Genomic DNA, 13,500 nt, shown 5'->3' with positions numbered 1-13,500 from the left:
TTAAAACAGTATTCAAAAATATACCTGTTACTCTGGGACAATCCAGAAGCTACCATTCCCACTGTGGTGGTTGTTTGCACAGGTCTCCCACTGAACCACCTGGCTCATCCTCGACTGCTGTGGGTTGCTCATTTTGATGTCAGAACGAGGTGCCCAGCCATGTGATCAAGACTGGGCATCTCGTTTTGACTTCAGAAATGAGCAACCCATGGTGGTGGCAGATGTGCTGGGTGGCTCAGCTGGACACCCAAGTAGACAGCAGCAACAGCAGCATGAGAATGGAAGGCCAGGTAATGGGGGTTGGGGCAGCTGTGGTACAAGATACTATGGGCTGACCCCAAAATATCCTGGCCTGTGCAGACAAGGCCATAATCAGTGGTGGAGGATGGTGGAAGTTGGAATTAAAAAAAATCTGGAGAGTTACTCCCACCCTGGATCTAAAAATTACAATTACAATTACAATTGTCTTGTAATTTCCACCTAAACATTAGTAAGAACTTCCTAACAATAAGAGTTGTTCAACAACGGAACACACTCCCTCAGAGAGTGTTTGGATCTTCTTCTTTGGAGTTTTTTAAACAGAGGCTAGATGGCCATCTCTCGGGGTGGTTAGATTGTGTTTTCCTGCATGGCAGGGGATTGGACTGGATGGCCCTTAAGGTCTTTTCCAGCTCTATGATTCTATGATTCTTATCCCCACTGTTGTTGGATATGAAGTTAATACATATTTTACTCCAACTTGAAAGATAAGGTAATTGTTCTTTTGTTTATTCCTCAAATATTTTTAACTTTGGTCTGATGGTGCTTACCAGAAAGGGATACAAGCAACTGGATCTAACCCTCTTGGATGAGAATTGTGTCTGTTAGGAAAATACCAAACCAATGCAAAATTACAGACTTTTTTTGACTCCAAACTGAAGGAACTCCTGGAAATGTCCCTATCTGTATGCTATGAAAATCTCTTAGATTGGTCCCTGGGTCCTCAGTGCCTAATGAAACCATCTAGTGGGAATTACACAGGGGCTGGTGAGTTCTCTTTGGCCATGGAGCTAGAGCAAGCTAACTAGTCCACAACAAACTCTGGGTAGGCTCATACTACTGGCCATCTATCAGGGATGCTTTGATTCAGAGTTCCTGCATGGCAGGGGGTTGGACTGGATGGCCCTTGTGTTCTCTTCCAACTCTACAATTCTATGATTCTATGATTCTACTGTTGTTGGAGGTGGTGTTTTGTGAAGTAACAAAATTCCTAATGAACAGTGTTATCCTACTCCACATGACATGATGGGTAGAAAGAAGAACCCTGATTGGCAGACCATCGTGGAATATATATATATATATATATATATATATATATATATATATTCCCCTCTGACACTTATGAGATTATTTTTAACTATGAATGTAGTGCACATAAGCATGACAGTTAGACAAGATTTCTCTATTTAAGGTGAAGCAAGGGTGTGGATAAATGAATATTTTGCATTTAATTTCCCAGAAAGAGAAAGAGAGAGGGAGTTAATTTCATTCCCTTTCAAAGGTCCAAATATCAGAATGAAATATTGATAAAGAGAGTGCTTCATTTTTTAATGAGAAAGACATTTTACACACATTTCCTAATGCTTAGTAAGAGTATAAGTTTATATACAGGTGAAACAGAGACATCTTAGCATATATGGGAAGATTCCTTGTTAAAAGATAATGTGCCTTGGGCAAAGAATCTCTGTGGTACCACTACCTGCCAGGTATGACTGGCATGCTGAAGAATGATCAAGCTTCTCATTTTCTTGCTGTCTGGCATTTAAGACATTTCTGGCTTAATATATAGTGTGATTCAGTATACAGATGGTTTTATACTAAAGCAACTGAACTGTATTATTCTATTCACTTTATGTATACCCATTCACTCACACAGAGTTTCTGGATTTAATTTGTCATCATCTGGCATGGCCAGGAAATGTGGCTAGGACTGGTGAAGCAGATCATCCCCAGTTTGGAGCTTGCTTTTCAGTTGTGTGTCTTGTGACAAAGTAAGTGGGTTCCAAGTTGGCACACAGTTCAGTAACAATGAAAGCTTGGTTTGGCCACAGGCATTTGGGTTGCCATTATCTGGGGGATATGATGGGCTTGGCTGTGCAATATATGTGCCTTCCTTTTACTGTCTGCACTCATCTGTTTTACAATACCTCACTACGCTGTTATAGCATTATTGCTATGTGCCTTCAAGTAATTTCTGACTTATGATGACCCTGTCACAGAGTTTTCTTGGCAAGATTTGTTCAGAGGTGGTTAGTGTTTGCCTTCCCATGAGGCTGAGAGCATGTGACTTGTCCAAGGTCACCCCATGGGTTTTATGGCTGAGTTGGAACTGAACTCTGGTCTCCAGAGTTCATAGTCCAACACTCAAACCATTATACCACATTGGCTCTCTTATACCACTGTTAGTCCACTTCTACTGCTATGGCTTCCTCCTGGTGCATTCTGGGGGGGGGGGGTTGTAACTCTCTGAGAATTCTACATGTCCTTCCCTAAACTGCAAATCCCAGGATTCCAAAGGAGGCATCTGTAGCCAATAAGTGGAATAATAGAACTATATCAAATTAGTGCAATACTTTTCATAATAACTATTTTTGCCCATTCTCAGTCTGACTATATTAGCGACAAAGGCGTGGTACAGAGTGCCAAAAGAGGCGCCTCCCTGGCACCTCTCTTTGTTCCGCAGGAGTGCCGCAGCAACAAATTGCGCGGTGCTGCTGCAGAACAAAAAAGGAGCGCCTGGATGTGGTTCCTTTTTGAGGTGGCGCTGTGACAACGCAAAGCGCCAGAGATGGTGTGATGATGTCACAGATGTGCCGCCCCATTTGGAAGTGGCGCAACTATGACGTCATCACTATGCACCCTGTCTGGTGGGCGCGCCACAGCTGCGGCGCATCCATGACGTGCGGGGGCTGCTGGGCGTATGGGCACTCCACCCACCAGGCAACCCTCGCACGTGACGAGGGTGCTGCAAAGGCCCGTCTGTTCCGAGCCTATATTAGTAATGACTAATCATGGCTATATTAGTCATTACTTCACAATGTAGCCTGGAGTATCATTATCTTTTGGGCCCATCTATAGAATGGGAACACGAGTGACTTAACAGCAGAGAGCTCTTTTTAAAAGACTAACAACATAAAACATTGTACAGTACTTGTGATGGAGACTCTGCACAAGATTCCATTTAGGAAAAAAATTCTGAATACCTGAACCATCTAGCATAAATCTAACATATTTATATATATGTAGCAGTAATATCTCCCTGTTGAAATCCATCCTTTGTTAACTATGACAGCAACATTGGCTGGTTTCAGAACAAATATGTTCCGGACTCTCTGCATGACCCTTTGTGGACTAATTATCTCTTTTGTAGACAATGATTGGTATGCCTTAATTAGGCTTGTGCCTCTTGCTGTCACTGGTGAGTCATGCCTTGGGTCTCAAGGGATGTGTGTATCTCTTATTTGACATGGAATGGATAAAATAGAACATTGTTTTTAATCTCTAGAGCTAAGAACCAGTTAGAGTGGGTAGGAAGGAAACTGAATGTAAGGCACTAGAAATCTCCCCAGCTCTGCTGTCTTTAGCCTCTGAAAGATTTTGAAAACACACACACACACACACACACACACACACACACACACACACACACTGTGTGTGTGTGTGTGTGTAGAGAGAGAGAGAGAGAGCGCAAAAATGTAATATCCCTTGTAGCTAATGAGGAAAAAGCATTCTTTTCACATAGGCCCAGAAGTGTTAAGGATTCCCAAAACACAGCTGTATTTACGCAGCTACCTTTCAAAGAAAACTCCATGGAAGAGGCATTTGATAATTCCTGTTATTGTGGCTGTTGTTCAGGAATTTGAAGAGATTATGAAGGGGGAAAACAGAGCTTGGAAAGGTATATTTAAGAAGGAATTATAGTTTCTAGATCATTATAATTATAGACAGAATTTTGTAAAAGCATATGTCTTACTATTCAGAAGTAATAACTGCAGTGGTTTATATTATTTTTTCTGTGTTTCATGTTGTTGGCCTTTGTTGTAAAACACACCTAAGTATAAAAGTTGTCAAGCTCCTACATATAAGTAACTAAAGCAATTATAGCAACCCTGCAAAGGGAATTTAGTAATCCCTTGTTGAGATACAATTGTGTCGCAGTTTATTTGTGCCTAACTAGTTCTTTCTTTCTTTCTTTCTTTCTTTCTTTCTTTCTTTCTTTCTTTCTTTAATACTACTAATAAGAATCACCAAATATTTGTGGAAGGGGCAGAGATGATGATGGATGATGATGAAGATGGATGGTGATAAAGAGGAATTAAATCAAGTATTAAAAAAGGAAGGAGACAATTCATTAAACAGAGCTGAAGATGATATTTTCTCCACACCTTTGTTAACAATGGTGCCCATGTATGCCTGCTTCAGACCAAGAAAGGAAATTACGGGGCTGTACAGACAAGCAGTAAGTGCCGGTTTGGGGGCGGCGTGGGGTCGTGGCATGTGGATAATGCACGCCCCAACACCACCCCAAAGCCAGTGTCACACTGCCTGCCTGACTGCATGGCAGGTGGCATTACAGTGCTCCTTCGGGGTAGTGTTCACACACTGCACGTCAAAATGAGTGTGGAAAAGTGCAGCTGCAGCAGCAAGGGCACCCTTTTTCCAGGCCCAAAAGAAGTGGCATTTTGCCACTTCTTTCTGACCTGAAAAAACACTGGATTGGGGCTGCCGGCATGTGATTGCCACAGCCCTGATCCAGCACTCAAAGGGGAGGCAGTCTGTTTCACCCCTAAGTTGCAGATCCTACAATAAAGAATGGTAGGAAATGGTGGGAAAAGTTGCAAAGCCATAATCCATATTCAGCAACTACTCAGGTGGATCATTACTTCTACTCCCTGATCACTCCCTCCTACTGAGCCATTATTTGTTAAAGTTTCTCAAATTGAGCTAGGTAGGTCCTCTGAAGAATGTCCAGCTGCTACTCCAAAGCAGCCTGTGGCTTTGAGGGCCAGCAATGCAAAGACATAAACACACAGACAAAGATAAAACATACATTATTTTCAAGGTGCTGCTCTTGCCCTGAGATTCCTCTCCTTCACTCTAAGGACTGGAGAAAACATTCCAGTTTGCTTAAATCCAATTGCTAGTCCCAACCACAGAAAAGCCATTGAATCAATGGCAACTTCTTAAATCAGTACTTACATAAGGTTTCCTAAAATTATGCTTTAGTAATCTTCTAGGAACAAATATACCATAATTTATTATGAACTACTGTTTATAAGTCTCTCTATGTAATAGTACTTTCTCTGAGATGTTATTGCCGGTTCAGACTTATGATCCCAAACTCAAAGCTCAGTGGATACTCTCTGGAATATTCCAATCCTAGTCTCTCAACTCATTCTAAATGTTATATAGATGTGCTTTGCCAGTGATGTCTTAATATTTTAAGAGGGTCTATCCTTTCTTCATGGAGAGGGAAACTGCCTTGAGATTCATAGTTTATAAAATGATTGGACTGATTCTCTTGTAAGGAAGGACATTTCACCTCTACAACTAATTGAGTTACATTTACTATTCCCCGTGGGCTTTGTTTGTTCCTGAAAGAGTTCAAGAACAAAAAGAAAGTAATGCTGGAACAGACCAAAGGTCTATATCATCCACCATCCTGTTTCCTATAGTGGTCAACCAGATGCTATAAAAATCCACAAGCAGTACAAAGAGCAATGCTGTTGCTCTCCAACAACTGTTATTCAGATACAAAGATCATAATGATAAGTGGCTACTGCCAGACATGAATTTGCCTAATCTCCTTTTAAAGCCATCAGTATTGGTGGTCATCACTCTATCTTGTGAAAGATAATGCAATGAAATGCTATAAAAACAAGCACTCTCCTTTTATCAGTCCCAAGTACTCCACAATTTAAGTTCATTAAATGAATTCCAGTTCTAGAAGAAATATCTGCCTTTTCTCTGTCCTGACTCCTACACCATTTAGGTCATTAAATGAATTCTAGTTCTAGTATTACCACAGAAGGTGAAAGGGTTCTCTTTGGCCACGTTTCTTCAAACACTATAAATTTTACTCATAAGAAAGTTATCCCAGGTCCCTGATGACATTGCTTTCTCTTATCGGAATTTCCCCATATCTACAATATCTTTATGAAGGCGCCAGAGCTAGAAATGTACACAATATTCCATATACAGTTTCACCTTAGATTTATAAAGAGCAGGTTTTCTGTAAATAATTACAATAGTTCACTGCCTTAGCAACGTATATGGTTTTCTTTCTTTTTCTTAGATTTCATGGTTATATGTTGCCTGAGGGAGAGCCAAGAGCTTAATATGTTTATATGAAAGTAAGAGAAGATAGACTTTTGCTTTTGTGACTATTACAGACAGTCTCAAAAGGTTTTATGTTACATATCTGGAGACATTTAGGACTTCATCAAAAAGTCTAATTACTCAGGAAAAAAATAGCAATGAAAGTTTTTAGATTTGGTTTTTCATGAAATAATCATTCTCTTCAATGCTATTAGGTTAAACCCAACTTTTGTCCCTATTAGTACTCTGTGACCTGTACGGAAATTATTTTGTATTAAAAGCAATAGAGTGGAAGTGCTATCAAATCTGCAACTTTCATTTTCCAGTTTAATTTAAGCAACTTTCAGTGTAGCAAAAATGAACATGTAAAATGAAATGCCCTCCTGTTCATCTCAGAACCTTTGTTTTCCCTAAGTCATAATAGCTCTATTTTACTACAGAGAAAAAGGAGAGCTTTCAAGCCTCTTCATAACTGAGGAACCTCTTCAGGAGTAACTGTGCTATGCATACAGCAAAATAAAACAGCATACACAAAAAACAATACCTATTTTGGCCAGCCAAAATGCACAAAACCCACAATGCAAGCTTTTAAAGCTCCAGTGTTTCATCACCAGGCAAAAGATGTTAACAATCATACAGGGGAAGAGGCTTCACAAAAGGCTAACATCCTGGATCCTAACAGGAGTTAGTTACTTTACGGCTGCTAATGGAATTTAAATTTTACAGTCCTTTCACTCTGTCCCCACATGGCCAAGGAGAGTGGCCCCTGCCTGCACTGAGATGCCTCCAAACCAACTGAACTATAGTATGGACAATTTGGATACAAAATGTATACCTGTGACTCCAAGACCATCACTCCTCCCGACCTGTATAGTTTTTGAAATATATTTTGCCTGATGAAGAAGCCAGTGGAGCTTTGAAAGCTTGCATGATGTATTTTGTGCATTTTGGCTGGCCAATAAATGTATCTTCTTTCATGGGAGATTGTCGCACTGCCCTTTCCCATCCTTTCCTCCCAAGCTTGGTGCGGGATGTAAACTTTTAAAAGCAGATTTTATCACACACTTCTGTGCCTAGTCAGGAGGCATCCCATACACGATCATGGGATAAAAACTGTGTTTAAAAGTTTACATCCTGCACCTAGCTCAGAAAGAAAGGACAGGAAAGGGCAATATGATAATCTCCATGGATTTTGGATTTTGTTTCCATAAGTGAGATCTGTTCTCCCATGATTGTTCAAGAGCAACATTTTTAATGATAAGTGTAGTATAGTGGCTTGAGCTTTGGGCTATGACCTTGGAGACCAGAGTTCAGATCCCCACACAGCCATGGAAACCCACTTGGTGACCTTGGGCAGGTTACACTCTCTCAACCTTAGAGGAAGGCAAAAACAACCCCTCTGAACAAGTCTTGCCAGGACAACCCGCTGATAGTTTCACTTTAGGGTTGCCATTAGTTAGAAGTGACTTGCAGGCTCACAACAACAACAATGGTAGTACCACGCAATCACTCTGAATACATCCTATCTACCTCTTTAGGGTTCCATTCACACTATGGAAATAAACTGGCGTGGAACTGGTTTATTTCCGTGAATTCACACTTGCCCCAACTGCACTTGGTGCAGTTTGCGCAGGGGTGTGGGTGTGTGACTGAAAAGTCCACTTAAACCAGTGTATTTGGCACTGGACCCCTTAGTGGTTCTTTTTTTAAGAGCGGCAATGATGCACATGTTTGGTAGTGTAACCACACTACCAAATTGATTCAGATCACGCTGCATCATTCCCAGAAATGGAGGTGCTTCCATTTTAAATTGATATGGTGGCAAATGTGAACAGCAACAGGGTTAAAATGGCATGGGGAGATTCGATCACAGTAAACATGGCAAGAACACCAAACTGGTTCTAAATCGGTTCGGAATTGGCATGGAGATGCAAATTTCTTCATTCAAATAATGTAGTGTGAATTACTGCTTAGAAGCTAAACAGGGTTGGGTTGCAGGGAATGGCAGGAATCTTCAGGTAAGGTTATTAAAAAAAAACTGGAAAGGCACTGTCAATAACACCTGGCAATACTAACATGCATGGAGCAATTGTTTGACTCAGAATTAAGCAGTCCCTTTTTCTTTGGTACTTTCTACACTATCTGATTCTCTTGGTGAGACACAGAAAAATATAATACACATATCTTCCTCTTACTCCCTTCATAGCATAAAGTTTACCAGGGAAGCTGATTTCAGCAGAAGCATTTATTGGTAGGATAGAATCGGAACAGGCTTATTTAGGAAAAGCAGAATCTGCCAGGATTCTGGGAAAAACACCCAGGATAAAACACTGTGCGATGCAATACTAGAGGTGGCTGACATGTTCTTATCCACACAAGGAAGAACTGTTGTATCAGCAAAATGGTATGCACATCTGGCACTGTTGATGGCTTCAGATGAGCTGCTTGTGCCCTGAAAAAGCTTACCCAGATGTGTACTCTATGTGTAGATTTATCTGAATAACTAATTGATACAATAAGCAGGCTAAATGGTATTTGGATGGGTAGCTATGAGGGAGGGAGTGGAAAAATGAGGGCATTGCCTCCTAATAACACTTCTGTCCTTGCATCACAAGAAAGTGAGACATTGAAAAACATTCAAGCTAGAACTCTTAACATTTGCTGTATTCACATTTCCTTGGTAACTTTGTCTGCCCTTTTCCTTGGATGCCAAAAGTGTATTTAAATACTTAAGTAAAGTTTAAGTTGCCACAATGCTAGAAATTTGAGGACAGATGGAAAATTTCATTGGGTAGAGCAGAATTATTATTGGAAAGGCAATGCTCTCATCTCTCCTCCTGCCACATAGCTACATGCCTCAGGCTAAATATAATCCAGAAAAACTCTCCAAAAGGTATTCCACATAAGGATAGTGAAACATCATTTGAGCAGGAGGAATGGAGACCAAGTGGTTTTTAAGACTAGTCACTCTGACACCAATTAGGCTTATGTAATTTTTTGATTTTGGTAAACTGCAAATATGCTTTTGCTTTCCTTTGGAGAAGAGAAAGCAAGTATTTGTTCAGTATGTACATCAATAAATTATTTAGCTGTAATTATGCAATCACATCAAAAATAAAAATTAAAAAATGCTGAAAAGAATGGAGTAAAAACCGCCTTATTCTTCATGAAAATAGTGATGTGTGGGAGAGGGAGAGAGGAGGAGACTCATGACCCCTCATGCCAAGTGACTGCTGTTAATATAGGGACTCAAACGCCCCAAACTGTGTGTCCTCCCTCCGCATGGTGTGTGTGGCAAATGCCACAAGTGTGCCATTGGTGCCACAATGTGCGGATGCTGGGCTGCGCTTGCATCATAATGGCAGCCCCCATGTGGATGGGGTCAAGCCATGATGGGGCCACTGCCACGCGGTAGGGCTCGAGAGCATGCAGTCGCTCCATATTCTCGAGCCCTAAAATCAGCCCCAGACTGCCGCTTTCAGGCAGTCTGTACCGGGCCATAGTTATTGCAGTAGAAGGGATTTATTGTACCAAGGGGACTAGTAGAATAATAATGATATTGGGAGCCATTGATAGGTTTTCCCCATCAGTGAAAATGTGTGCTCCACCAATAATCTAAATGCAAAGTTGTAACAGGAGAGGCACAAAAATAGTTGATAAATACAACTCAAAGACGCTCTTATCCCGTTGAAATTCTGGTTTGCTAGCCTCGTGTGATAAAGTCCCATGTGATTTAGACCTGTGGAGAGTCCTTGTTTTCAAAATTAGAACCCATTGTTTCTAGGGAGGGCAAGAGTTTTGAGGATGCTAGGGGATACATTTGGGGGCTCTACTGGCCCATATGCAGCCCACACCCCACACGTAGCTCACCCTGGGTTAGAGGTTTGGACAACCCCTGTTCTCCATGTTTCTTGGCAAAAAAACTTGAGCTGAAAGGATTGGAACTGCGTGTCTCATACTTTATTGGCAACATGCATTCTGTATAGTATCCAGACCTGTTGCTTGTGCTCTCTGACACCAGTACCCCTTCTGAATATTAATTTTTGGGGAAATTTATGTACATGTGTGTGGGTGTATGCGCACGGCGCACATACACACATGCACATTAAGATAAGTGAAGATATGTGGCATCAATTTCTTCCAGATTTTTTCCATTCCAACGTTTTAGCCTGGAGAAAATGCCTCTCCCCAGCTTTGAGAATCCTTGGAAAGAGTAAACTAACCATGAAGATGGGTGGAAGAGTATCAGCACTCTCTCTCTATAATATTCATGGCTGTTACATTCTTGGATATTGGGGCGGGGGGGAATCAAGAATACTAATCTGAAGCAATCTGTTGTACATTCACACATTTTTATATAAAAAGCCAGTGTGGTGCAATGGTTTGACCATTGGACTATTACTCTGTAGACCAGAGTTTGAATCCCTGCTCAGCCATGGAAACCCACTGGGTGACCTTGAACAAGTCACACTCTCTCAGCCTCAGAAAAAGGAAAGGCAAACATCCTCAGAACAATCTTGTCAAGAAAGCCCCATGAGAGGATCATTTTATGGCCACTATAAATAGAAAATGACTTACAGGGGCCCAACAACAAAAAAGTACACAGGTATTAAGGGCCCAGATCACATCTCACAAAACTGGGGAAGGAAGATTGTATTTCATCAAAGCTTTCAAGCTTTTAAAAATAAAATCAAGCCTAATACTTCGTAGGTGCAGCAGTACATATCTTTTCAACAGGCACTATGCCCATTTGCTTTCAAACATATACTATGAGAGTTTCTGGAGGAATCCTAGCAAAGAACTAGGAATTTTGGATGGAAGAATTGTCCACCTCCCATAATTTAGCCAATATGTTATATGCAGAAACATTTTCCTCATAATAAACTTAAGTGATGGTAAACTCAGGTTTGCTCCTGTGTTATAAAGAATTCAATATTGCCTTTGACTTCATTGCAGCCAGATGCTACTTCTGTGAGCATTTTTAATGAAAAACCAAAGCTTTGAATAGTTAATCAGTTTTATTTATTCTAATATAATATGTGTCCTTCAAGGAACCATCGAGGAAGACGTGTTTCAAATGTTACAGTTGTGGTCTGTTTACGGTTTACATGTAAATGCTCTTGTTGACAGACAGTTACATATTGTTTGAGTAAACACTTCCATCCAATTTGTGTGATAGACAACAGGACCTTATCACTACCATACAAGATGGAGAATGTATATGACAGGACTGCAAGATGAAATGTACTGCTACTGGCAGTTTCAGATACTGTATTGTTAAAATAATAAAACAAAACAGAGACCTGTCTGATCCTGCTCCCTGCTACTGATGTAAGAAACTACACCAATAAGCTGTCAAGCAGTTCACAGTTTGACTGGTCAAGAACATGCATCCCCCAGATGTTATTAAACTGCATCTCCCAACTGCCCTAGCCAGAGGTGACACATGCTGTAAGATGTAGCTTAAGAATGTCTGGAGGGTCACACAGTTTCTACCCCTGTTTGTCATTTACTTTCAGGTCACTTCCTTCTTATAATGACCATAAGGTGACCCTATCACAGGATTTGTTTAGCAAGTTTTGTTCAGAGTGGGTTTGTTGTTCCCTTCCTATAAGGCTGAGACAGTAGGAGTTATCCAAGATCACCCAGTTTCTATGTTCAAGCAGTAATACAAACACTAGTCTCCCAGACTCCCAGTCCCGCATTCAGTCCATTAAACCAAATAAAGAATCTTAGGCAAAATAAGTTTTATGGATGATATTATACAAATTGATTATACTTAGTCTAAATGCAGAACTGCTCAGAAGTGATGTTCTGGAGAGCTGGCAGTGGAGGATGAGATTTGTGTCTTTGAAACTGGATGGAATTTTGGAAGCAAAGGTATTAAAGAATTTTAGAGTGTGACTAGACTCCTTTTAGTGACATATGTGCATGTGTATATGACTTGTATTTGCATCTCTTTCTCTATGGACAGTGTTTGTTGTAGTATGCCTTCAAGTTGTTTCTGACTTATGGTGACCCTAAGGCAAACCTATCATGCAGTTTCTTAGCAAGTTTCTTCTGTCCACCATGGACAGAGTACATAGTGCAATTCTGTAGTCTTTGCATACCATCCAAACGTGGTGAAGGACCTAGAGATTCCTAGAGAGAACAGCTCTTGAGGAATGTCTAGGATCATCCCGCATGACTCTGTGATCAATTCCTGCTGGAAGCAATGATAAATTCAAACGAAATAGAAGAGAAGTAAGAAAGAAATTAGGTGAGAAATGGGATAAGAAGAAAGATTAAAAATGCAGGAATTAAGAGAGCTAAAGATAGAAAATGGAAGAAGGAGTAAGGAGAGAGTTATGAACATGATCCGCAGGAAAAGGAAGAGGTGATAAGAACAACATAAGGGAAAATAGGCCACCAGTGGACTAAAACAATAAAAATGCTTACTTTTATAGAGTGTGAGTTAATTTGTTGTGGATGTACTTTTTGTTGGGATGATATTTACATTTATATATGTGTGTGTGTGTGTTTAATAAATATTTTTTAAATGATAGAATCAAATTAAAGGACCTAGAAAATGCCCTATTGGGGTGTTTTTTTTTGGAAATGGGTAAGTGAAACAAGTACCAGTCCCATGGACATGGTGTGTGAGTGTGTGTGTGTGTGTGTGTGTGTGTGATACTGTAGTATAGTTTTGGTTAAAAGGAAGAAATGGAAAATGTTTTCTACTTAGACTGTCTAAATAATCTTCACTTTTGTGGTACTAGTTTATAAATGGTTGTAAATTAAAAATCATTCCAGAATAATGCATGTGTTTTGAATATATTTCTGGAATAATACAGGGCAAGCCACTGTCTCTCACCTTAACCCAACTAACCAGCTAAAGCAGGAGGGATGAGATGACTGGAGGAAAATTATCAGTATGCAGACAGATATTGTTTGCCCCACTCCAAGTACACTTATTCTTCTCTCTTGCTGCTAGGTCCTTACACCCGTATCCAATCTTTCCTGAGGGTCTCATGACCTTCATAAATGGTGTTTCCGTGGGTTATGGTTGCTGAAGTGTGAAGTATAGTGACCTGTAATATGGAGTTTACTTTCATGGATTTCCAAATGGTGGGTTTTCTTTCCTGTAATGAAAAATGTGCCCTT

The 13,500-nt window shown here is 40.4% G+C and overlaps 2 protein-coding genes across 5 annotated transcripts in view; one reads left to right on the top strand and one right to left on the bottom strand.

The window, feature by feature from the left end:
• IMMP2L (inner mitochondrial membrane peptidase subunit 2) overlaps positions 1-13,500 on the top strand; it is a 625,477-nt gene that overhangs the window by 264,453 nt on the left and 347,524 nt on the right. The window lies entirely within an intron of this gene.
• The window catches only part of LRRN3 (leucine rich repeat neuronal 3), a 53,965-nt gene that overhangs the window by 6,656 nt on the left and 33,809 nt on the right, over positions 1-13,500 (bottom strand). Inside the window, exon 2 of one of the 2 annotated variants that reach the window (XM_089524299.1) lies at positions 13,211-13,478. The exons of the other annotated variant lie outside the window; for it this stretch is intronic. The gene's annotated coding sequence lies outside the window, so the exon portion shown is untranslated. The remainder of the gene's footprint in view (positions 1-13,210; positions 13,479-13,500) is intronic. 2 annotated transcript variants of the gene reach the window in all.

The sequence above is a fragment of the Sceloporus occidentalis genome, unplaced genomic scaffold (assembly GCF_023333645.1).
Source record: "Sceloporus occidentalis isolate IW3139 unplaced genomic scaffold, rSceOcc1.0.p SCAF_5, whole genome shotgun sequence".
Taxonomy (NCBI): Eukaryota; Metazoa; Chordata; class Lepidosauria; order Squamata; family Phrynosomatidae; genus Sceloporus; species Sceloporus occidentalis.
The sequence above is the reverse complement of the archived record's forward strand: the minus strand, read 5'-3'. Positions and strand labels throughout refer to the sequence as shown.